The 24,139-nt window shown below is 45.6% G+C and overlaps 1 protein-coding gene and 2 pseudogenes across 2 annotated transcripts in view; 2 read left to right on the forward strand and 1 right to left on the reverse strand.

Annotated features, from left to right (window-relative positions):
• LOC124788192 (POU domain, class 3, transcription factor 2) overlaps positions 1-24,139 on the forward strand; it is a 642,117-nt gene that overhangs the window by 459,913 nt on the left and 158,065 nt on the right. The window lies entirely within an intron of this gene.
• Positions 10,544-10,661, reverse strand: LOC124790343 (annotated as a pseudogene).
• On the forward strand, positions 17,620-17,737 carry LOC124790605 (annotated as a pseudogene).

Raw genomic sequence — 24,139 nt, forward strand, 5'->3', positions numbered from 1 at the left:
ATTGCAAAACACAAACTGTTTCACTGTTTCGAAACAGCGTGTCGAAACATTACATTGTACTGTTTCATTTGTTTCGAAACAGTTACGTGTTTTCAGTTTGCCCGTCTCTACTTCCCACTACAATGAACTCGCTCCTAGTCCCGTGGGATTCACGGTTCCCACCTCTGTATGGTGCTACCACCTAGGGAACAGCAAAGGGTACTGCTTCCAATCGGAAGTTCCCGCCGTTTTTGCTGTACCTTCGCGCAGAGGTATTGCTCTGTGGAGGAGCCTTTCAGTGATGTTTGCGTGACATTTTGTGATTTTTTCCTCAAAGCTACAGTATAAGGTAAATACTTTTGATTTACCCAAATTTATGAAGGAAAAAGTAAAATTGGAACGAGGAGAATTCCAGGTTGAAACAAAAGGAGCCATTTCTGCAGTAAAATGGATGGATAACCGTCCAGTCACTTTCCTGTCCTCAATTCATGACCCATGAGAAACAGCCACAGTGAAAAGAAAAAACAAGGATGGTACTAGTACAGAGATTTCTTGTCCTGAAGTTGTGGCAGAATACAACAAAATAATGGGTGGTGTCGATAAGTTTGATCAATTACGAGAAAGGTACGCTATTGGCAGACGTTCTGTAAAATGTTGGCACAGAATATTTTATTTCCTGGTGGACGTTGCTGCAGTGAACAGTTATATCCTGTGGAAAATAAGTAAAAGAGAAAGTGGACGTCATGATCAGCTCACATACAAGATCCATCTAGCCAGACAATTGACCGCTGGCTTCTCATCCAAAAAAGACGTGGACAAAAACCTGTCTTTCTGGCAAAAAGGGGTAAAGTACCTGAAGATTTTCGTCATGTGGCTGTAGGGGAGCATCAACCCATTTTAGAAGAAACCTACTGGTCGTGCCGTCATTGTAGTACCAAAGCTGCGGAAAAGAGCACTCGCTGTGTTTGTACATATTGTCAAATACCACTTTGCATACACCCATGTTTCAGAAAATTTCATGGCAAGTAATTGTGAACAATCATTGTAACAAGAGAAGTAAATTTATCAAATAAATATGACATATATTGAAAAAGATGTTTTTGTCATTTAACTCCAAGGAAGGGCAGTGGGAAGAATACTTCCCACCTTGTTGTGTGACCTCACTTTCACAGTTGGAGCAAATTTGATATTCTGTATGATAAATATACCTATGTGTTAACTACTATCTGCTCTCCATTCATTAAAAAAAACCTGCTCAATAATTTTGCCCACGAAAGAGTTAAAGAGTCACTAATTTGAAATCGTCATTTTCCCACATTGCGACGCAGAAGTTAGAAATTTGGCACGAAGCTACCTACAGCCTTACTCTGTAGTGGTGCAAAGGCGTGGCGCCATACGGCGTCATCCGCGGGTTCGCCGACGATTCAAACAGCAGGAAGTGGACACGTACGAAAAAAAAGCCGTAGCTCAATTCATCTGTTTCACCAGCCTAGCACCAAGCGGACGCATTCTGCCCCCTTTCATCCACATTTCACCCCTTCTTTTATGCCACCACGACGATGATCAATACCACAACACTCCCCCGCCCCCGTATTTCTTATGGATGGCTGAGGAAAGCATTTCAGGCACATCGGCGTTTACAATCGCCACGAAGGGGCCTCAGAAAGTGGCATAAAGGGAGTCGATGAAATCACCGCTTCCCTTGGAACTATCATTTGCATAGATTACGTTGCCTGCAAAAAAATGTTCAAATGTGTGTGGAATCTTATGGGACTTAACTGCTAAGGTCATCAGTCCCTAAGCTTACACACTACTTAACCTAAATTATCCTAAGGACAAACACACACACACACCCATGCCCGAGGGAGGACTCGAACCTCCGCCAGGACCAGCCGTACAGTCCATGACTGCAGCGCCTTAGACCGCTCGGCTAATCCATTGCCTGCAAGCATATGCTAGGACAGAAGCGTAGTGCCACTCAACTGGAAGACGGGTTGCTTGTACACAGGCGCCTAGCAAATCGGTCAACAGCTGTTTCCGTACAGGTACGTTTAAAGAGCTCAACGAACGTGCGGGGGTCTCACCGATGTCAACGAGGATGTTTGGCGTTTTATTCAAGCAAATGGCAATGTCACAACGCCTTCCCCCCTCCTCCCCAAATCACAAGTGGCTGCCCGAATCACGAGGACTGAAAAAGCATAATCCGTTTGCTGCTTCGGACTGCCTTCAAATTTCGTCGAATGCTTTTCAAAGGTTCTAGTGGTGCCCCACGATGTATACCAGAGCGCCAGATCATGTACAACGGCGTTGCAGACGCATTTGTCCCTGCACATCGCACTGCAGATTGTCGTTTGTGACCGCGAAATGAACACTCTTTATGCCACCTCCTAGGGCCCTTTTCGTGTCGATTCTGTGCAACGGTGTGACTGACATATTTTCCCCGACCACCCTTAAGAAAACCGTGTGATCTAAACTCGGGGCATCGCGATTCCTACCTCTATCATACAGGCGTGAAGAGAAGGGACGAGATAGGGGGGGGGGGGGTGGGGGGGGGACACACCTTCTTCCCATCGCGTGACACGTCCACGCTGGCGCTGGGCAGAACTATGGTTAAATCTGATGTGACATCATTAGCCCAGCTTACACCTCACGAGAACTTCTGAGCTATGGCCATTTTTTTCCGCATGTGTCGACAGACACCTTGCTGTCTGAAGTGTCGCCGAGTCCGAGGGTAATATCTCAGGGCGTCATGCTTTTCACCCTTGCAGAAGAAGGCTGTACGCCCCTTTAAGCCAAATTTCACGCTTATGCGTCGCAATGGGGAAAAATGATGGTGGTTTCTAAAAGCCAACCCTTTACTAAACGGATAAGCTGAGGCACAAGGCCGGCCTCTGTAGCCGAGCGGTTCTAGGCGCTTCAGTCCGGGACCGCGCTGCTGCTGCGGTCGCAGGTTAGAATCCTGCCTCGGGCATGGATATATGTGATTTCCTTAGGTTAATTAGGTTTAAGTAGTTCTACGTCTAGGGGACTGATGATCTCAGCTGTTAAGTCCCATAGTGCTTAGAGCCATTTGAACCATTTTGAGGCACAATCCCAGTTGCAGGTTGCCTAACAAACGGCTTCCAGGGGCAATAAACATTTGATTTTTATATATTTCGTGCAATTACTGAGCTAATTCAACGATTTCAAATGCTGTCATAATAGATTCACTAAGAGCTATCATTTTATGCTAAACGTTTAGCACGGTAAGAAAAGTATTATCGTTACAAACTATGTATAGTGTTAAGGCAGCATAACTCAAGGCACGCAGATTTCCTACGTTATAGTCATCCATTATTTGAGAAATGAGCGGACTTTGCGCATTCCAATAAACTTTACACATGTTTTCAAATCTTTTCTACACTTTTTCTCGCTTAAGTGCTTAACGTCAAATATTAAACTCACAAACTTCATTTCCATGACGTACGTCAGCAGTAGAGAGTCGCATGACTGCCGAGTACCACTCCCATAACATCTACAGCACGCCAAAGCGACTAGTGTGCTCTTTTAAGGGGTTATTGATATTTCGTCTGCTGAGAGTACCATTTAATTCCCCTCGTTTCGCCATTTATATTAAAGTTTTCTTCATTGGATGTCTAATTACTCTTTCCCTGTCTTGTCAATTTTCTACATTTTCACTCATGTGGCCATAGGTTAAGAAACATAAATTGACTCGTATGTAAGCCGAAATTTTCGATTTTCTTGCATTGCATTCACTATGTAATGTAACTTCACTGGTGATCAGTCAGTGACTTCAGATTGACAACAAGAGATATATGGTGATTTTTTTTGAGTAGTTGCCCATACGAAACAAAACAGTTCTTCCCGCAAAAATAATCCCTATTCTCAATCTCAAGTGCTTCGCTTTCTTCCTTCTTCTTCTTCTTCTTCTTCTTCTTCATTTCTTCTTCGGCTACAGCTACTTTCCTTCAGTTACCCTCAGTCTACACTGAGGTAGCCCCTCCATCTTTTCCTTGGGCGGCTTATATTTCTTTTACCAGCTGCTGATTTATTTTTTAAGATTTTTACAATCTTCCATACATCAACCTGTCCGTGAGTTCGTTACATTCACGCTTTCTCTTATGTACCCACTCATTAATTGAGTTCACTTTACATCCTTTTCTAATGCTTTCGCTTCTCTCCGTGTTTCTCAGCGTCTTCTCTGTAATCCTTAGCTGAATTTTCATTCACATTGTTTCCAAAAGTCTTCTAGCTTCTGATGCTTGAGGTCTTGTCTCAGCTGTGTATGTCATAATCGGTCTCATTGTTGTTTTGTATATTCTTGTCTTTAATGTTCTCCTATATATTTGTTTTTCTCTGTAATTATAAAGCTTTATCGCCAGCACTTTACGCCCTAAAAATGTCTCTTCCCTGTTCACAGGTACATCGTGTGCTAGTAGCCTCAGAATTATACAGACACTATGTGCCACGTCTTTTGTGTCTTGAAGAGCAACGGTCGAATAACACCACCTTTATGTTCGCCGACGTTACTATACTTTCTGACGATATCTACGCATTTAGAGTGGCATACCAAATGTCTCATCTCTGATGTCTTCGAAGTAGGGTGTTCCACAAGGGCTGTATTCAGGGATGTGACATGAACGACCATTTGAGGCAAAGAACTTCATATGTACATATGCCCTATTTCGAATGGTTTTCGAGATACAACAAATTTATTGTCCTTTTTTTCTTTCGGCTGGTGCCGCTAACCATACTCGATGGATTAGTCGTGTTAGTACAATTAACTGGCCACCAACATCGCCAGACCCAACGCCATTAGATTTTTGTTTGTGGCGTTCTGAGAAGTCTAAGGTGTAGAAACGGAAGATCAATATGCGAGATGAACTTCTTGGTCATATAATCATCGCTGCTGCGCTCATAAGGGAAAATGCAGACAAGCAACAGAAAATGTTCGTCCGAGAGTACAAAAACGCATTGAAATTAACGATGGGATGTTCGAACATTTATTGTGAATTGCACGACAGCTGTAATGTGACGTGTATGGTATTGCTTAGAGGTGAAAGTGGTAAAAATATGTGTTTTTCAATTGATACTTTGTAAAACGCCTTTATAGTGTTTTCTAACTTTTGTTCATTTGTACATGTGGAAACCTGACAATGTGTTGAATAATACAGAAAATGAATGACAACGTACATAAAATATATTCTGTCTCAGAAGCTATTCGGTCTAGCATATGTCCATATGAAGTTTTCTGCTTCAAGTCATCGTTGCTGTCATATCCCTGAATACTGACTAATCTCCAGGCACACCTTGTATGTTCGGATATTCCATATTCGGTAAGGGTACGGAACTGTATCAAAGATTCTCTGGGAGAAAACAAAAGGGGGTTGTTTCCTTCCCCGTCATGGAAAATATTTTCAGAGATAAATCGGAGTTTGTATGGTCTGCATGGACTCTGAAATACAATAAGTAGTAATGCTGATTTAATGTTATTTTGTATATATTCGTAATCTCTAGAAATAAAAAAAGTATTTTATTTTGTATTTTATACCAAATATTAATTTTTTGTCGGTTGAGCCTTTTTTTAAGGGTACCAACTGTGTACAGTATTTGACCATCATGAAGAAAAGAAAGCTGGTAGTGTCCATAGACAAAAAGGATACTCAGACATGAAAGTTAATTATGTAAATGACTAGCTGCTACGATATGATTTCTGATGACGAAATTATCGCCGCTTCTTCGTCTGACAATGACAACAGTGAAGATGGATTAGCTGACGATGTTGGCGCTTGATCTGAAGACATTGTGACACGTACAGAGCAACAACAAATTGGATAAAATAATGACTTATTTGGAACGCCAGATGAAAATTACTTCTGGCGAGCTAATGCTGGCGAGAAGCCTACGTTATCTTGTTGTACACAAACGGCGTTCGAATGTAGCTGCAAAAAAAGACTTGCTGATTATTTCAGTATACGAAAAACTCAGTGTATTACCTTTTCTATCAATATATGATAAAAAATTATGTTAGAGTAATATGTATTTGTGTATTTACGTGAAAATAATTATGACGTGTTTGTTTATGGCATTTAATCCGTGTCGTTCTAATTCTTTTTGCAATAATCCGGATGACATACGATCCCACCAAGACATGGTAAAAGAGGATTTTACTAACATTTTCATGTGATTAATAAAAATAAAGAATGATATTTTTTCCAGAAAATAATGATTCAATATTTGTCACTTGGCATTTCCATTTTATAATAAATATAGAATTCATATAAAAGTAAAAGAAGTTGTGTAAATCGAGTATCGAACCAGAACTTCGCGATTGCATGACTAGAATGCTGCCGGCCGGAGTGGCTGAGCGGTTCTATGCGCTTCAGTCTGGAACGGCGCGACCACTACGGTCACAGGTTCGAATCCTGCCTCGGGCATGGATGTGTGTGATGTCCTTAGGTTAGTTAGGTTTGAGTAGTTCTAAGTTCTGGGGGGCTGATGACCTCAGATGTTAATTCCCATAGTGCTCAGAGCCATTTGAACTAGAACGCTACGCACCTAGCTACGGACGGGTGCGTTCAAAATTCTGCAATTTTTTTTAATTTTTAACAACGCTGGAAGTTATTTACGAGGGGTGTTCAATAAGTAGTGCAACACATTTTTTTCTTGGCCAGTTTCGGTTTAAAATATATGGAATTTGTTTTGGGTTTCATGATGGCAGTGCTATACTTAGCCTTCAAAGTGGCGTCTGTAATGCTCCAGCGTGCCGGCCGATTTCACGCAGCTGTGGGTCCTGCAATATCGGAACGTGCGGACACTCTCATTCGCGGTGATCGACAGATCACAGCCAAACATCTCGCTGCAAAACTGGGTGTCCCTTTTGGTAGGTCTGACACATTTGTCCAGTTGGTGTACCAAAGGTGTGGGTCAGCTGGGTTCCTCGCCGCCTAACAGAAGATAGTAAAGAGCAAAGAAGGACTACCTGTTTGGTCATGTACTAAACATGCAACAGAAAGCCCACAATAAACTAAAAGTACTGAAACCACTAACTGGCCGAAGGGGGCTACACCCCCTGGACCGACCTATGCGCTGGTAAGCAAATGTTGCGTAGATCTCCGCTCCACCAAGGTTCTGAAAATCCCTCCAAATCCTCGAACGCCATGCACTCTGTCTCGTTTTCCGCATCACATTATGTTCCCCTACCTGGATCCTCTACTATATCAAATTACCACTCCTTCTCATCCACATCGAACGTCTCTGCATCTCCTATATTTTCCGCATACTATATCCCAGTCACCACATTGTCTCCCCTCAGATCACCAACCCTGATAAAGCTGCCATGATTTCACAAACACATCCCTCCGTCCCTACATCTACACAAAATCCATATTCTATCACAACGCAACTTCAACCTACTCCCTCTCCCAGATAACGAGATCCGCCCTGATATTTATCCCGCCTACCAACCTTAACTTTTCTCTGCCTATTCCACGTCACATTAGGGCTCGTTTCTCCTTTCCCTCTCTATCCAAGTCCATCGCTTTCCTCTTGCAACCACTGCCCTACGCACATGATAAACTACTCCTACCCACAGTCCTTGCCAAAGACTGTATTTCCCAGCCGGCCGGGTGACCGAGCGGTTTTAGGCTCTACAGCCTGGAATCGCGCGACCGCTACGGTCGCAGGTTCGAATCCTGCCTCGGGCATGGATATGTGTAATGTCCTTAGGTTGGTTAGGTTTAAGTAGTTCAAAGTTCTAGGGGACTGATGACGTCAGAAGTTAAGTCCCATAGTACTCAGAGCCATTTGAACCATATTTTTTGTATTTCTCACGATCCACTTGAGCTCCTACCTCGCACCTCTATAGTTTTTCCTATCTAACGGACCACTGTCTTTCTACCCACACTCTTTAACACTAGGGAATACCTCTCACCCTAGGTCAGATGCTTCAGTTTTTAAGTGAAAGCGCACTACTTCGGTGTTTTTATCTGAATAATTTCACCTTCCTGTGATGTGTTCTTAACATGTACATATTTCCAGTTTTGAACTGTCTGCCTTCGATTTTTAATTTGAAACAAAAAGCAACCCCGAGTTTTGTTTATACTCCCCATTTTTTTTTTAATTCGTTTGGCTGAAGAGCGGAGAATTGTACTGCTGAGAGCCCACCCCTTGCTCGTGTGGGGCGAGAGGGATGAAATAACAATAAGGGAAAAAAAACGTCTGTTTGGTCTAATGAGCTAAGCAGTCTGTGGGAAGCAATACACGTATAATGGGAACGTTACTGGTGCATCAAGACGTTGGCTCCGGCGTCGACCAGTGGTGTGGTTCAAAAAAATGGCTCCGAGCACTATGGGACTTAACATCGGAGGTCATCAGTCCCCTAGAACTTAGAACTACTTAAACCTAACTAACCTAAGGACATCACACACATCCATGCCCGAGGCAGGATTCGAACCTGCGACCGTAGCGGTTGCGCAGTGGTGTGGTACTATGCGGGAATACAGACCCAGCCAGTGACGTGGTGTAAGGCCGCCGCATTGAACTCAGGTCATGTTGAAAAATAGGGTTTTGTAGCCAGAAAGTGTGGAGAATAATTTGGTATATTGGAATCCTGAATAAAACCAATCTGCGTAAACTCGATTTTCTCGAGTGTTTTTGAGGAACGCATCGTACTGCCTTAGGACCTTCAACTCACGAAAGATGAAGAAACGGAAAGAGGGCGAGTCCGTATGCTCTCCTTTCGAGGTCTGAGTGTCTCCACTCGAAAGTATTCACAAACAGGGAGTGCCGACCGAAGTCAAGCAGGTCGGCAGGGAGCAGTAGGGCTGAGGCGACGCGCGTTTTAATACGCGGGCCCTGGGGCAGCGGCGCGCGTGCAGGTGCGTCCTCCTATTAATAGCGGCGGCGCGTCCAGCCGCTTCACGCGCCGCTGGATCACAAAGGCGGCCGGCCGTGGCCGTGTCTGTGCACCCGCAGCCGCGCCGCGCCGCGTCGCAGCCGAATCCGCCGCCGTCGCCTCCTTTACCGAACCGGCCGCACCCCCTCCTTCCGAGGGGAACCCTCTTTTGAACGGTCCGCCAAGTAGGACGGCTGCCGACTGTCTTGGCTCGTACGCAGTTTTTTCCTTTTGCTACCCTCCAATTCCGTCGCAGGAAAATAAATATTTTAACGGTATAAACTGTAGCAAAGCACTTGCAGGTGCCGGATCTGCAGATATGTGTCGAAATGTTTCTTTCTTCCGCGTCGGCGAAGACTGCCGTGGTCCAGTAAGCTTGCAATATACGCGACGCACGTAGATTACTATCCAATGTAATAATATCTCGCCCATAAGATAAATATCTACGAGGAGTTTTCAATTAGTAATGCAACTCTTTTTAAGCTGTGAGGACGGGGCGTGAATCGTGCTTGGGTAACTCAGTTGGTAGAGCACTTGCCCGCGAAAGGCAAAGGTCCCGAGTTCGAGTCTCGGTCCGGTACACACATTTAATCGGCCAGGAATTTTCACTTTTTTTCTTCTTGTAGAAATAGTAAACAGTCAATCAATTGCAAACTGGAAGCTTTATTAAAACCCCTTTACCATGGTTTCAGCGTTTTTAAATGTATCTTCATCAGAAGGAAACATAGATCACTGCATTACACGTTGTGGCACAAGTACGTTAAAAAATAGTCGAAAGGCTTCAGTGAAATATAAAATTTCACTTCCATAATAAGTTAAAACGTGCACAGCATTGACCCGGCCGTTGTGGCCGAGCGGTTCTAGGCGCTTCAGTCTGGAACCGCGCGACCGCTACGGTCGCAGGTTCGAATCCTGCCTCGGGCATGGATGTGTGTGATGTCCTTAGATTAGTTAGGTTTAATTAGTTCTAAGTCTAGGGGACTGATGACTTCAGATGTTAAGTCCCATAGTTCTTAGAGCCATTGGAGCCATTTTGCACAACATTTCCTCATAAATGTACAGCTAGTGCACCAAATGCGAGCAAACATATTGTGCATGTTTTTAGCTATGTGACGAAACTCGGGCCGCAGCCGAAACCTGTCACACACCAAAGCTGACAGACACCGAGCACCTTCAGTATCCGCTAACAGCTGGAAGTCAGAAGCTGCGAGATCAGGGCTGTCGGGTGGATGAGGAAGAACAGTCCTATGAAGTTTTATGAGCTCCTCTCGTGTGCACAGACTTGTGTGAAGCCCAGCATTGTCATGAAGAAGTTCCTCTGCATTTCTGTGGCTATGAGCTCGCTGAAGTCGTTTCTTCAGTTTTCTAACAGTTATATGATACTCTTCAGACTTGATCGTTGAATGGGGAGGGAAGACATCAAACAGAGGGATTATGTCTGCAGTACCAATAAAAAAAAACTCCTCCCGAACAGGCCATGAAGGCCCGAAGGTACCGAACGGCCGCCGTGTCATCCTCAGCCCACAGGCGTCACTTGATGCGGATATGGAGGGGCAAGTCGTCAGCACAACGCTCTCCCGGCCGTATGTCAGTTTCCCAGACCGGAGCCGATCCTTCTCAGTCAAGCTTCTCCTCAGTTTGCCTCACAAGGGCTGAGTGCACCCCGCTTGCCAACAGCGCTCGGCAGACCGGATGGTCACCCATCCAAGTGCTAGCCCGGCCCGACAGCGCTTAACTTCGGTGATCTGACGGGAACAGGTGTTACCACTGCGGCAAGGCCGTTTGCGTAGTACCAATAGAGACGTCCAATTGAGCAGCGAGGTGCTTGATTGTGATCCGTCAGTCACCTCGCATAAGAGTGGCCGCACGTTCCAAAATTGCGGAAATCACAGCTCTGTGTGGCCGGGCGGCACCCCGGAGAACGGACTGGTATGCGCGACATTGTTGCTATCATGACAGACGCCTTGCCCAACAATTCGGCGTGCTTTTTTTCACCTCCAGGTCTCCGTAGACATTCTGCAAGCGCCTATGAATATCGGCGGTGCGCTGGTTTTCCTCAAAAAACAAAAAACTCAATCACAGCTCTTTGTTTGGAACGTCGTTACAGACGCCATTTTGAAGGCTATGTATTGCGCCGCCACTTGTCAGAACTTAATGAAACTATATGGGCTGTATCGTGATTATTGCACGACGGTCCTCAACAATACCGCATTTTTCAACCGAAAATGGCCGAGAAAAAAGAAGTGCTGCATTACTTATGGAACGCCCCTCATTCACCTCCACCTATATCCACTAGCCACTTCCCGAAGTGTGACAAAAACGATAAAAATTTCATGTCGCTATCGCAGCATAAAGTCCCTTCTAGTGCCTTGTGCACCACAGATAGTTACATTGAACTGACGATGTCACCGTTTTAAACTACTTTGTGCATCATTGTGGTCGGCCACCGTAGCTGAGTCGTCATCCTGTCTGGCTGGTATGTGGAGGACCCTGGTTAGAGTCTCGGCCAGGGATGTTTCCTCAGTGGGGGACTGGAATGGTATGCACACAACCTCGACATCCCAGTTGAGGAGCTACTCGATTGAGAAGTGTTGCTCCAAGGCCAAGAAAGGCGACTACGGTCAGGAGAGCTGTGTGCTCGCCACACGTCCCTCCATGCCGCATCCGATTGACGCCATGGCAGAGGATGACGCCGCGATCGGTCGGCCCCTATTGGCGAGCCTGGGCCGGAACGCGGAGTTCTGCTATACCACTGTCCCTTCCCTCCCTATTACAGTCGCAAATGGTGGATGGAGAGAAAACTTGTTAGTGAGCCTCGAGCGAGTCTGATCTCTTTAAATTATAATGGATGATCAAAAAGTTTCTGTCTGAGGACTTAACAGTTGCGTATATGCAACGTAGCGCGATTTCGATACGGGTATTTATAGCACCGACGTGTAGAAAAAGAGTCAGTATGGCATTCGTGCCTTTGCGACGAGTATGCGGTACATTCGGAAACCTGAACTATGACGACGTTATTGCTGAATGCGTCCAAACAGAACCAATGTGCCGTTACTGTTTTCTTGGCTGTCGAAGGACAAATGACGGTAGACATCCATCGGAGAACGTAGAATGTATATGGGGCAGCATGTCCGTCGACAATCACCGCTACGGAATGGTGCCCTAAGGGGTGCTGCTACTTCATGAAAGGGCATTTTTCCATATCGCAAATGTCGTAAAGCAGAAGTTACGCTAGCTCAAGTGGAATACATTCGAGTACCAGCGCTGTAGTCCTGATCTCTCCCTATCCAATTATCACGTCTTCAGACCCTTAAAAAGGCCTTGAAAGGTCGACGATTCCCGTCGGACGAGGCTGTACAGAAGACAGGTACAGACTTCTTCATGTCGCTATCGCAGCATAAAGTCCCTTCTAGTGCCTTGTGCACCACAGATAGTTACATTGAACTGACGATGTCACCGTTTTAAACTACTTTGTGCATCATTGTGGTTGGCCACCGTTTTACCAAACGAGTATCTTCAACCTGGTGCGTCAGTGGGAGGATTACCTCATTGCTCACGACGAGTTTGCTTGATTGGCTTACCGATTGTGGACTGTGCGGCCTTCGAACGGAAATTTTTGATTTCCCCTTATATCTGTACGATCTTTTCCGTGAAATATCTAGGTGGAAGTACTTTATTGGTTGACTCTTCTAGCAACATACGCTCCCGGATTTTTAACAGTGGACAACAACGCTGTGCACAATTCCTCTGAGGCGCCTTGTCACGGTCCACGCGGCTCCCCCCCGTCGGAATTCCGAGTCCTCCCTCGGGCATGGGTGTGAGTGTTGTCCGTAGCTTAAGTTAGTTTAGGTTAGATTAAGTAGTATGTAAGATTAGGGACCGATGACCTTAGCAGTTTGGTCCCATAGGATCTTACTAGAAATTTCCAAAAATTTCTTCGAGCGCTGTCGCTGGAGATGAGTGAGCATCTTCGTGATGCTTTCGTGCTTACTAAACGAACATATGACAAAACGTGCTGCTTGTTTTGTATATTCTCTATTTCATGTATCAGCACTCTCTAGTAACGGTCCCACACCGACATTAATATTCCAGTATCCGTTAAACGAGGGTTGTGTCAGCTACCTCATTCGTGAGTGGACTACACTTTCTGACCATTCTTCCAGTCACTCTGTCTGGAATTTGCTTGTCTTACAATTAGTTGCGTGTGGTCTTTCAACTTTAAATAGCTCCACACACCTATTCCCAGATATTTAATAGATGTGGCTACTTCCAATGATCGTTCGGCAATCGTGTAAGCATACGGAAAGTGATTTTCTACCTACTTAAGCGCTCGACGATACGTATATTTGTGTTGGAGGTCAAATACCAATCTCTGCACCCATCGTAAAGTTTCCTTTCGACGGCCGTACATTCCGGAAACGGTATGCCAATTAGGGAAGATCGCCATGACCGCTGAGGCAGTCATCCCAGTGACACATCGGGTTGAAGACAGCTGTTTGGTAAAACACCGTCATGTTGCATGAACAAAGTCCGTAACTGCCTGCTGCAAATATTCGTCCGACAGGAATCGTCGAACCTTCAAGGCCTTTTTTGAGGAACTGAAGGCGTGAAAATCTCGTGGAGAGACATCAGGGCGGGTGCTCCAGTGTTTCCCACTTGAATTGACGTAACTTCTGCGTTACGACAATTGCGATTTGGGGACGTGCGCTATCATGAAGCAGCAGTATGTCTTGTCGCAGTTTTCCCGGACGTTTCCACCATTCTTCGATGGGTGTCTGCCGGTGTATGTCCTTCGGCAGCCAAGAAAGAAATAGCATCGCGTTGGTCCTGCTTGGACGCATTTCGTCATAACGGCGCCATAGCACACGTTCCCGCATTTACCGCACGCACGTCGGGAACACACAAATACCGCACTAACCCCTAGCCTATATGTCAGTGCTTATATACCCACTTCGGAATCGCGCTACGTTGCGTGTATATTGCAGCAGCCCCTCAAACGAAAACTTTCTGACCCCTTCTTACACAATAGCAACACCCGCGACCAGTCCCACTTAGTTTACAACGTTTTCCACTAGGTCATTTACATATACGTATATATGGGGAGCAGTAATAGTCCTATAACACTCTCTTTGTGTTTCTGCTACGTCTAAAGATTTCACAAGCTGCGACATGGTCGCGGATGGGACAGTGGTAGTAATATGTAGAATAAATTTATTTACTTCGCGTCTATGGTCACAACTATTGTAGGCCCTCTGCCTACTAGTTTCGGTCAGCAATGACTATCTTCAGATCTATGATGAGTTTAATGTCTTTCCACTGCTTCACATCGCTCCGTTTTCCTAACTAGAAATATTTAGCACCACGAAAACATCCGCTTTACGTTGATCAGAAGCGACTGATTTGTAGTTAAGATCACCAACCGACTGATTTGTAGTTAAGATCACCGGACAAAAAGTTAGTCATCCCAGCTCGTAAGGACAGATGAATCGTTAGGCCTACACAAATAGCGCAGCGGTCGAGTCAAATGCTCAATTGCGCGCTCACTGCCTGTGCTTGAGCGTAAGGTAGTCTCTGGAAGTGAGGCATTTATGTTTCCATGGGACATTTTAGCTAAACACGGGTAAATGTAAGGAACAACTGTGTTTGGCCGTTGCTGGACGTGTTGGTGTTTCGCGGTATACTGTTCAACATGTCTACAAACGGAGGTGTAACACACGTAGGTTCGAAAGACGACGTCAGAATTGTGGTGAAAAAAGATCCTGGTTGAGAGGGACCGAAGATGTGTTTAACGGCTTGTGAAATATAGCAGCTTCCAAACCTGACAGGAATTCCTGCAGGCAGCGAATTAAGGTCCATCCTAACCTGTTACCGAGGTAAGGCCATTGATATCCCTATTTTTCAAGATGACAGCAGCAAAGTTCACTAGGGTGGAAGAATGTGTGACTGGTTTTTTGAGCACCCCATTCCCCCTGTAAGATCTAGATTTCCCTGCAAAATACCTGGCTTGAACTCCACTGAAAACTTGTGGGACATGTTGGAACAGCAGTTAAGATGCTGACATCAGCATCCTTGCAATCTGTAGGAATTAGGCACTCAAGTCCTCAGCGAGTGGCTGCATGCGACGTGCCTGCACAATGTTGTGGACTCACTTCCTATTTGAGTCTAGGCTGTTATCACGTTCAGGAACAGAATCACACAGCCTTAAATGATGACTGTAATGATTTCTTTAGGATGACTAATTTTTTGGAAAATTTGGAAGTTTGTAGGACTCTATGGGACCAAACTGCTGAGGTCATCGCTCCCTAAGCTTACACAATACTTTAATCTAACTTAAACTAACTTATGCTAAGGACAACACACACACACATGCCCGAGGGAGGACTCGAACCTCCGACGGGGGGAGCCGCGCGTACCGTGGCAAGGCGCGTGAGACCGTGCGGCTACCCAGCGGGGCACCAATTTTTTGACCGGTGAGTTTCTTTGTAATTTGTTTCAGGTGCGACAGACAAAACTGTAAAGGCATAGTGTGTTTTTATACATATGTAAGTCGGTGTTTTGTTTGCCATGTGGCAAATACCTACCTGCGTCCTGGACTTCTAAGTTCTTTAGGTTGATTTCACCTGCATAGGCTGTAGCTAAGCGATGTTTGCGCAAGATTATATCTTTCGGGAGCGCTAGTCCCTCAAGTTTCACGGGAGAAATTCTGTGAGTGCTGGAAGGAAGGAGATGAGATTCTGGAGTAGGTAAAGCTGCGAAGACGGGTCGTCGGCTTAGCTGGTACAGCACTTGCCCGCGGAAGGCAAAGGTTCCAGATTCGAATCCCGGTCTAGCACACAGTTTTAATCTCCCAGGAAGATTTACTTTGTATGTGAAAGCGTCGGTAATTTCCCGTTTGTAATTCTCTCCGCTCCCCCCCCCCCCCCCCCCCCCCCGCTCTTCCAGGAAATCCCAGAAATGTTGTGACAAACTTCGAAGGGTGTAGAGGGTACATTGAGGAAAAATTTGAGGATAGGAACCCGTGTCCGGAAACGTCATTAAATGCGGAGGGGTTGCACTCAGAAAACCTTGGCTCCAGCCACTTAGCCGGAGGTAACAGACACCTTTACGTCACAGTATCACGCAACCTCAAATATAGGTGTTATTTCATTGGACTCTTAGATACATCTGATAACGGAATGCGTAGACTGAAACAGATCATGTACTTTGTACATTGCATCTATAATCATGTCACAAAAACTGCAGCCATTCGAAGTCTGTATTCTTTCTCTTAAGAAAATACATTGCATCTGCGTCCCTCCGAGATGGTATGTTCACAAGGTGTTAAGTGGACGTGGAAGCGAATAGCAGCTTTTTCGTCCCCTACTGTCAAGAGAGTTGTTTTCTATCTACAGGGTGTTTCAGAGTTCATGTGACACACTTCTAGAGGTCGTAGAGGGGACTTCATAGATCAAGTTTTACGTAGGAACACTTGTCCCGAAACGTCATCTAATGACGCTACAGAGCGTGAAAGTCATAGGTGCCAGCGCCTGTAAATGTAAGCATTTACTCTGCAGTACCGTGATGATGTTAAAAGTTTTCTAGTATGATAGAGAACGATAAATGTATCAATTTGAGGTAAGGGTTACTGTACTGGAAACCAACGAGTCGAAAATTATAAGCGAAAACCGGTCTGATACACCTGACAACGGAATACATGTACTGGTACTGTTGTTGCTAAGATTGTAGGGTAGGCAACTTTCAGAGATGATAATATGGACTAAAAGAAGAACAAAATGTCTAGTAAATATGGGCTCCAAAATGCATACCTTTAGAGATGTGAGCACTTTTTCAATAGAGATGTGTTTCATATTAGCAAAGATGAACAAGAGCTCATAGCTCTTAAGGTATACATTTTAGATCCCATGTTTACTGGACGTTTTCCTTGTTCTGCCCAATACTACCAGTTCTGAAAGTTGCCAACCCTACAGTCTTACCAACAGCAGTACCAGTGTAATTATTCTGCAGTCAGAGTTATCAGAACTGTTTTCGCTTTATAATTTTCGACTCGTTGATTTCCGGTGTAGTGTCCCTTACCTCAGATTGATGGATTTATCGTTCTCCATCATCCTAGAACATTTGTAACATCATCACGGAGTCGTCCTGCACATGTATACATTTACAGGCGCCGGTGCCTATAACTATGACGCTGTGTAGCGTCGTTGGACGATGTTCCGGACATGGGTTCCTGTATAAAACGTGATCTACTCAGTCCCTTCTACAATCTCTAAAAGTGTGTAACGTGAATTGTGGAACATCCTGAATAAGAGGGCGTTCCGGTTTTTTGCCAACACCGAATAACACTTGGAAAACCAGTATTAGAAATTGTTCTCATTTACCTATAAATTTTAATTACTACAGCTGTTTGCCTACGAGATGAATTTTGAATGCACCTTTTGTTTCGGTGCCATTACCTACGGCATCATGCATCTAATATCACTCAAATAGTATCCCAGGCTTCTCTCAACATCCATAGAAATGCCTTACACCTTATAATTTGTAGTTTATCTGGTCAACACTTCCTTTGTAAATACCATCAACAGTGATATGTAGTACACTACAAATGTGAGATGTAAGCTAAACTAGCACATCAATTTTAGAAAGCATTGTTTCAACGGAAAGTGAACAGCGATCGGTGTAAAATACTAAAATTCAGTGAAATAGTCTCGATCGCAACGATGTTTATTTGGCCTGACAACTAGTTTCGGGGCAACAGCCTTGCCGCAGTGGATACACCGGTTCCCGTGAGATCACCGAAGTTAAGCGCTGTCGGGCGTGGTCGGTACTTGGATGGGTGACCATCCAGGCCGCCATGCGCTGTTGCCATTTTTCGGGGTGCACTCAGCCTCGTGATGCCAGTTGAGGAGCTACTCGACCGAATAGTAGCGGCTTCGGTCAAGAATACCATCATAACGACCAGGAGAGTGATGTGCTGACCCCACGCCCCTCCTATCCGCATCCTTCACTGAGAATGACACGGCGGTCGGATGGTCCCGGTAGGCCACTCGTGGCCTGAAGACGGAGTGAGTGCAACCAGTTTCGGTCTGTAATTTAGACCATCTTCTGGCCTTAAGCACCATGATGGCGGCTGGTGGCGGCGGTCGGTACAAGATCAGCAAAACAGTTGACGTCCGTGTTCTTGAAGATCTTCCGTCCACCGCCTCCAGCCACCACCATGGTGTTTAGCCGCCATTATGGTGCTTACGGCGTGAATGTGGTCTACAGCACAGAGCAAAACCGGCTGTAAAAAAAAAGGAGAGGGGGCATCTGTTGCGATCGAGACTGTTTTACCGATTTTTAATAGTGGTTCAGTGGCCAGATGACTGAGACGGTTATTTTGCTAAATCAAGACTGTCGGACAGGGATCGAACTACTGCGCCAGGTGTTAGCGGCAGGAGCAGAAGAAGCGAGGACCCGATCCGTGTAGTGCAGCAGCGCGGTATACGTACGAGGACCGGAACAGAACTCGCTCACGTCTTCGCACGCCGTAGTCGGATTCCTGCCGTCGCGACGCGCACTCTAATTTGCAGCCGGCTTTGCGCCTAATTAGAATTAATTAATATGATTGGTCCTAGAGTGTGGCACATTTGTAATTAGCAGAATTAAAGGTGGCGACGGCGGGCGGCGGCCGTAATGTAAGTGGGCGACTGCGCAAATAGAGGCGGCACATCGCGTTTATTTCACCCCGCGGCCGGCCCCCCGGACGGGCGCGTCTGCAAATTTAGCCGCCATACATCACTCGCGGTGACACACAAATGACGGAAAATTACAAGCGCAATGGTGGGAACGGCGCCCGCCCACCGGCCCGCGCCCGTGCCTATTACACGGGGGCCCGGACGCCGGGGTGTCAGCGCGCCGGGCACCAAAAAATTGTTAATGAGGGTAGAAATAATTATAATGGCCGGCACGGAACTTTAGTGCCGGGAGGAGCTCGGGGAGTCGTAGGAAAGAAGTTTCCAAAGACGTTGTCTTTGATTGGTAATTAAGGTTGCCTTTATGCGCGAATGAATTATTCATGGCATGCTAACGAACTGGTATGTGTCGGCGGACATTGAAACTACCACTCGCAGTTTCTGGGAAGTTGTATGTAATTCGGGCTCGCCGGGGGTTGCTGTCCGACCAACCCTACTGCAGCTCTCCTCCCCCTGCTGTTCCTCCACCTCCCCCGTATCCCTCTCCCCCTCTCCCCTTCCTTTCCGTTACCCCTTCGTGGCCCTACTTCGTTCCCTTTGCTCACTAATTATACCTTCGTCTGTTCGCTTCTTTCGGTAAATATTGTCGATGGCAATTACCGACTCTCAATTTGCATATGATTATAGGGTAAAGTTAATTACAGAATTCTGAATTCGTCTTTGTAAATGAGGTTAGCAGCCGCTGGCCCCGGGCGTAAAGATCCATCGCCTGCACCGCTGCGCAGTATAAGTTAAGCCAGCCGTTTGCGAAATCAGGGCGAAAACAAGTGGGAGCGCGCCGAGCGCAACGGCTGACGCAGCGCGGTGCGTCTGCGTGCAGCCCAGCGTCGCCGCCTCCGCAGCTGCCTGAAGAAGGCACTCGCTTGCTCTGGAGAGGACCACTCACAACAGACGCTTTCAAGCAGAACATGATCTCAATATTCCGACGTGACATCTGTCCAGATGTCTCACTTAGTGTTGCAAAAGGAAGGTGGATTAGGTTCTACATCTACAACTACATCTACATTTATACTCCGCAAGCCTCCCAACGGTGTGTGGCAGAGGGCACTTTACGTGTCACTGTCATTACCTCCCTTTCCTGTTCCAGTCGCGTATGGTTCGCGGGAAGAACGACTGCCGGAAAGCCTGCGTGCGCGCTCGAATCTCTCTAATTTTACATTCGTGATCTCCTCGGGAGGTATAAGTAGGGGGAAGCAATATATTCGATACCTCATCCAGAAACGCACTCTCTCGAAACCTGGACAGCAAGCTACACCGCGACGCAGAGCGCCTTTCTTGCAGAGTCTGCCACTTGAGTCTGCTAAACATAACGCTATCACGTTTACCAAATAACCCTGTGACAAAACGTGCCGCTCTTCTTTGGATCTTCCCTATCTCCTCCGTCAACCCGACCTGGTACGGATCCCACACTGATGAGGAATACTCAAGTATAGGTCGAACGAGTGTTTTGTAAGCCACCTCCTTTGTTGATGGACTACATTTTTTTAAGGACTCTCCCAATGAATCTCAACCTGGTACCAGCCTTAACAACAATTAATTTTATATGATCATTCCACTTCAAATCGTTCCGCACGCATACTCCCAGATATTTAACAGAAGTAACTGCTACCAGTGTTTGTTCCGCTATCATATAATCATACAATAAAGGATCCTTCTTTCTATGTATTCGCAATAAATTACATTTGTCTATGTTAAGGGTCAGCTGCCACCCCCCGCACCAAGTGCCTATCCGATGCAGATCCTCCTACATTTCGCTGCAATTTTCTAATGCTGCAACTTCTCTGTATACTACAGCATCATCCGCGAAAAGCCGCATGGAACTTCCGACACTATCTACTAGGTCATTTATATATATTGTGAAAAGCAATGGTCCCATAAAACTCCCCTGTGGCACGCCAGAGGTTACCTTAACGTCTGTAGACGTCCCTCCAGTGACAATAACATGCTGTGTTCTGTTTGCTAAAAACTCTTCAATCCAGCCACACAGCTGGTCTGATATTCCGTAGGCTCTTACTTTGTTTATCAGGCGACAGTGCGGAACTGTATCGAGCGCCTTCCGGAAGTTCAAGGAAAATAGCATCTACCTGGGAGTTTGTATCTAATATTTTCTGGGTCTGATGAACATGTAGGGTCCTGTCGACGGAGAGGCCATCAGCAAACAGATACAAGCTTGCATTGTAGAAAAATAGTGAAAGGAACTGGGTTGTGTTTTGAAAGGAACAGTTCTGGCATTTGCCTTAAGAAGTTTGGATAAGTAACGGACAACCTGAAACTTGATACCATTCCCCTGAATGCGAGAACAATGTTAACAACAGATCGCTTATCTCCAAGTTTGACCGTTTTAAATAATAAGAATACGATGTCTTAACAGCTCCCCTTATCGCGCGACTTTACCTAAATCGTTTATTATTAAAGAAATTTGCCCTTCCCGCCACTCCTCCAATTCTGTCTCCCTTGCAGGCTATTTTTCTTGTACTAAACACCAGGTTAGGTCCAGTCCAGACAACTGCATGTCGTCCGAATATCAGTATAAGATTTTATAATCTCTATCTCTGAAACACACACACACACACACACACACACACACACACACACACACAAATGTACAGGATATCCCACAAATGTTGCGACAAACTTCGACGGGTTGTAGAGAGTGTCTTGAGGAGCAAATTGAGAATAGGAACCCGTGTCTGGAAACGTCATCCAACGACGTTACAGGCACCAGCGCCTGCCGATAGGCCAACGCTGCAGCACCAAACGTGACTTTTTATGGCTCTGGTTCAAATGACTCTGAGCAGTATGGGACTTAACATCTGAGGCCATCAGTCCCCTAGACCTTAGAACTACTTAAACCTAACTAACCTAATGACATCACACACATCCATGCCCGAGGCAGGATTCGAACCTGCGAACGTAGCGGTCGCGCGGTTCCAGCTTGAAGCCCTAGAACCGCTCGGTCACTCTGGCCGGCTGACTTTTTATGCTGACGCAGTTTATTTTTCTTCTGTGCACTGAAAAACATTGGTGGTTTTAGAGGATTCCAGGATAAAAAGAAACCGAAACAAGTTATCCAACGAGGCCACAGACCACCGCATTCATAGGACACAAGGCCTGTCAACGGAACGGGTAGCTCCATCTTCTCCACTGGCAATCGTGACATTTAGTCACGATCACTGAATAACAAACAACATTGTTAGACATTCCGCCGACGTGCAAAGTGACGTTCGCTACCCAAGGGGTGAACTATCGGGAGGCGCTGAAGCCTGTAGCGACACTGGATGACGTTTCCGGTTACAGTTTACTATCCTCAATTTGTTCCTCAAGACACTCTCCACCGCTCTCGAAGTTTGTTGCAACACATCTGGGGTTCCCAGTATACAGAGTGATTTTTTTTTCCACCGTGTACAAACTCTAGGAATTGATCGATGAGAGGATACGGTACAAAGAAGGTCTAATGAATTTATGTCCGGAAATGCATGGTTTCCATGCTAGAGACCATTTATTCAATCATACACTGTAACAGAGACTGCAGTCTAATATGCGCTGTACCATGCAGCCACATTACTGTATGTGTTGAAAATGGTTTCCATGTGCCTTAAGGTATGCGTGTGCGTGCCGTCACATGTTCTAGCTCACACATTCACATCGTCCATGCTGCATCCGAACAGTGTCAAAGCATGAATACGCTGCGACAGTATTTCCACATCTGGAATGGGCTATGCATACACGATACCTTTGAGATGGCCCCATGAACAGGAATCGCACGGGTTGAGATCCAGTGAACGAGCAGACCGTGCAACTGGACCCCCTCGACCGATTCATCGACGAGTGAAGATACGATTTAGATGCGTTCGGACGTTAACGGCGAAGTGGGGCGGAGCATCATCATGTAGCAGCCATATGAACTTCGAATCATCAGTGGCACTTCTTCGAGCAGGGGTGACAAAGTTACTGGCAAGAAACGCCGATAATTCCTGGTGGCGATGTGGAAAGTCTGTCTCTAGTAAGCCCTCGATATGCTGTAAGTGATAAGATTGTATTTCTGCTGGAGAATGTTCCCCACGGTCATCTGGCTTACCAGTGGCAAAACTGTTACCGATGTGAAAAGTTTGTCGCAAGTAAATCCTGCACACGCTACCCGCAGCTCATTGCCATTTGCTTTTCTGTAAGTAAACACCTTGTCGGCAGGCTCTCGATTCGAACACGCAATCATTATGTACAACGCTGTATCATTTCCACTACAAGGTGAGTCAGCGAGAGAAGTGAATCGAACAAAACATTACCCATTACTATGGCAGGAAAGAGCGCTAGAGCATGACGTAGAGGAACAATACCACCCTCTGGGAGGAAACCATGTTTACTGTAACTGTGGCTGCATGGTACAGTGCATATTAGACCGCTGTCTCTCTAACTAACTATGACTGAATAAATGGTCTCTAGCATGGAAACCATGCTTTTCCGGAAGTAGGTTCATTAGAGCTTTTTTGTACTGTATTCTCTCATTGATCAGTCCCTAGAGTTTGTACACGATGGAAAAAAATGGGAAGGAAGAGGGAGGAAATCGGCCGTTCCCGTTCAGAGGAACCATACCGGCATTTTCCTGAAGCGATTTAAGGAAATCACGGAAAACCTAAATCTGGGTGGCCGGACGCGGATTTTAATCGTCGTCCTCCCGAATGCGAGTAAAGTGTGCTAATTACTGCGCCACCTCGGTCGGTGTGTTTCGGTTTCCGAGTTACGCTGGTGGACATCGGTAAGATAGCGTAAGACGCAAATCTGTGTTTCGTTAGGTATCAGTATTCCGAGATGGCAAGGACTGTGTTGAAAAATGCAGAAACACCGTGCGTCCAGCAATTGTACGCAAACCAAACATGTCCAGTGTGTCAGTGACTTGATAATGGGGCATAGGCGATTCTCGTTTGAGGAACTGAAGAAGGGACCAGGTCTATGAAAGGGAGTCCTCCGCACCATCATCATCCATGAGGATTTGAAGATGAAGAAGGTGTGTGCACTATGTGTGCCTCATAGCTTTTGCCAAGTGCATTTATTTTTTATCGTGAATGTCAACGAAATTTGTGCTTTAAATTTCTCCTCGATTTGTAGAAAAGATGAATGAAAAGATGCAGCCTTGGAAGTTCGAGCTGACTTGATTGGTCTGCCCTGAGATCAACAGAATAACGTGAAAACCGAAAATCTTATATCTATATTGGTGATCTGTTAATTCCGTGTCAGTATTGCCTTTATTCAGTTCGATGCAGGCGGTTCTAACTTAAAAAACATTATCTTTGATCTGTTTTAACACAGTCATTTCGTAAATCAAATATGTCCTTGTCGAACGTTTGAGGAGTTGTGCGCGAATACGTTGGTGATTGCTTGGCACAGTTATCTCAGTACTCCGTTTCCGACGGGAAGAAAGCCACAATGGCGTAGTAACTGTCTAGTGCGCTTCAGGGTAGTGAAACAGAATCTTTATTTATAAAAAAAAATATAAAGAAAATGATATATGGTTAGTACTTTACACAGACATGAAGGCATG

Source organism: Schistocerca piceifrons, chromosome 3, assembly GCF_021461385.2.
Source record: "Schistocerca piceifrons isolate TAMUIC-IGC-003096 chromosome 3, iqSchPice1.1, whole genome shotgun sequence".
Taxonomy (NCBI): domain Eukaryota; kingdom Metazoa; phylum Arthropoda; class Insecta; order Orthoptera; family Acrididae; genus Schistocerca; species Schistocerca piceifrons.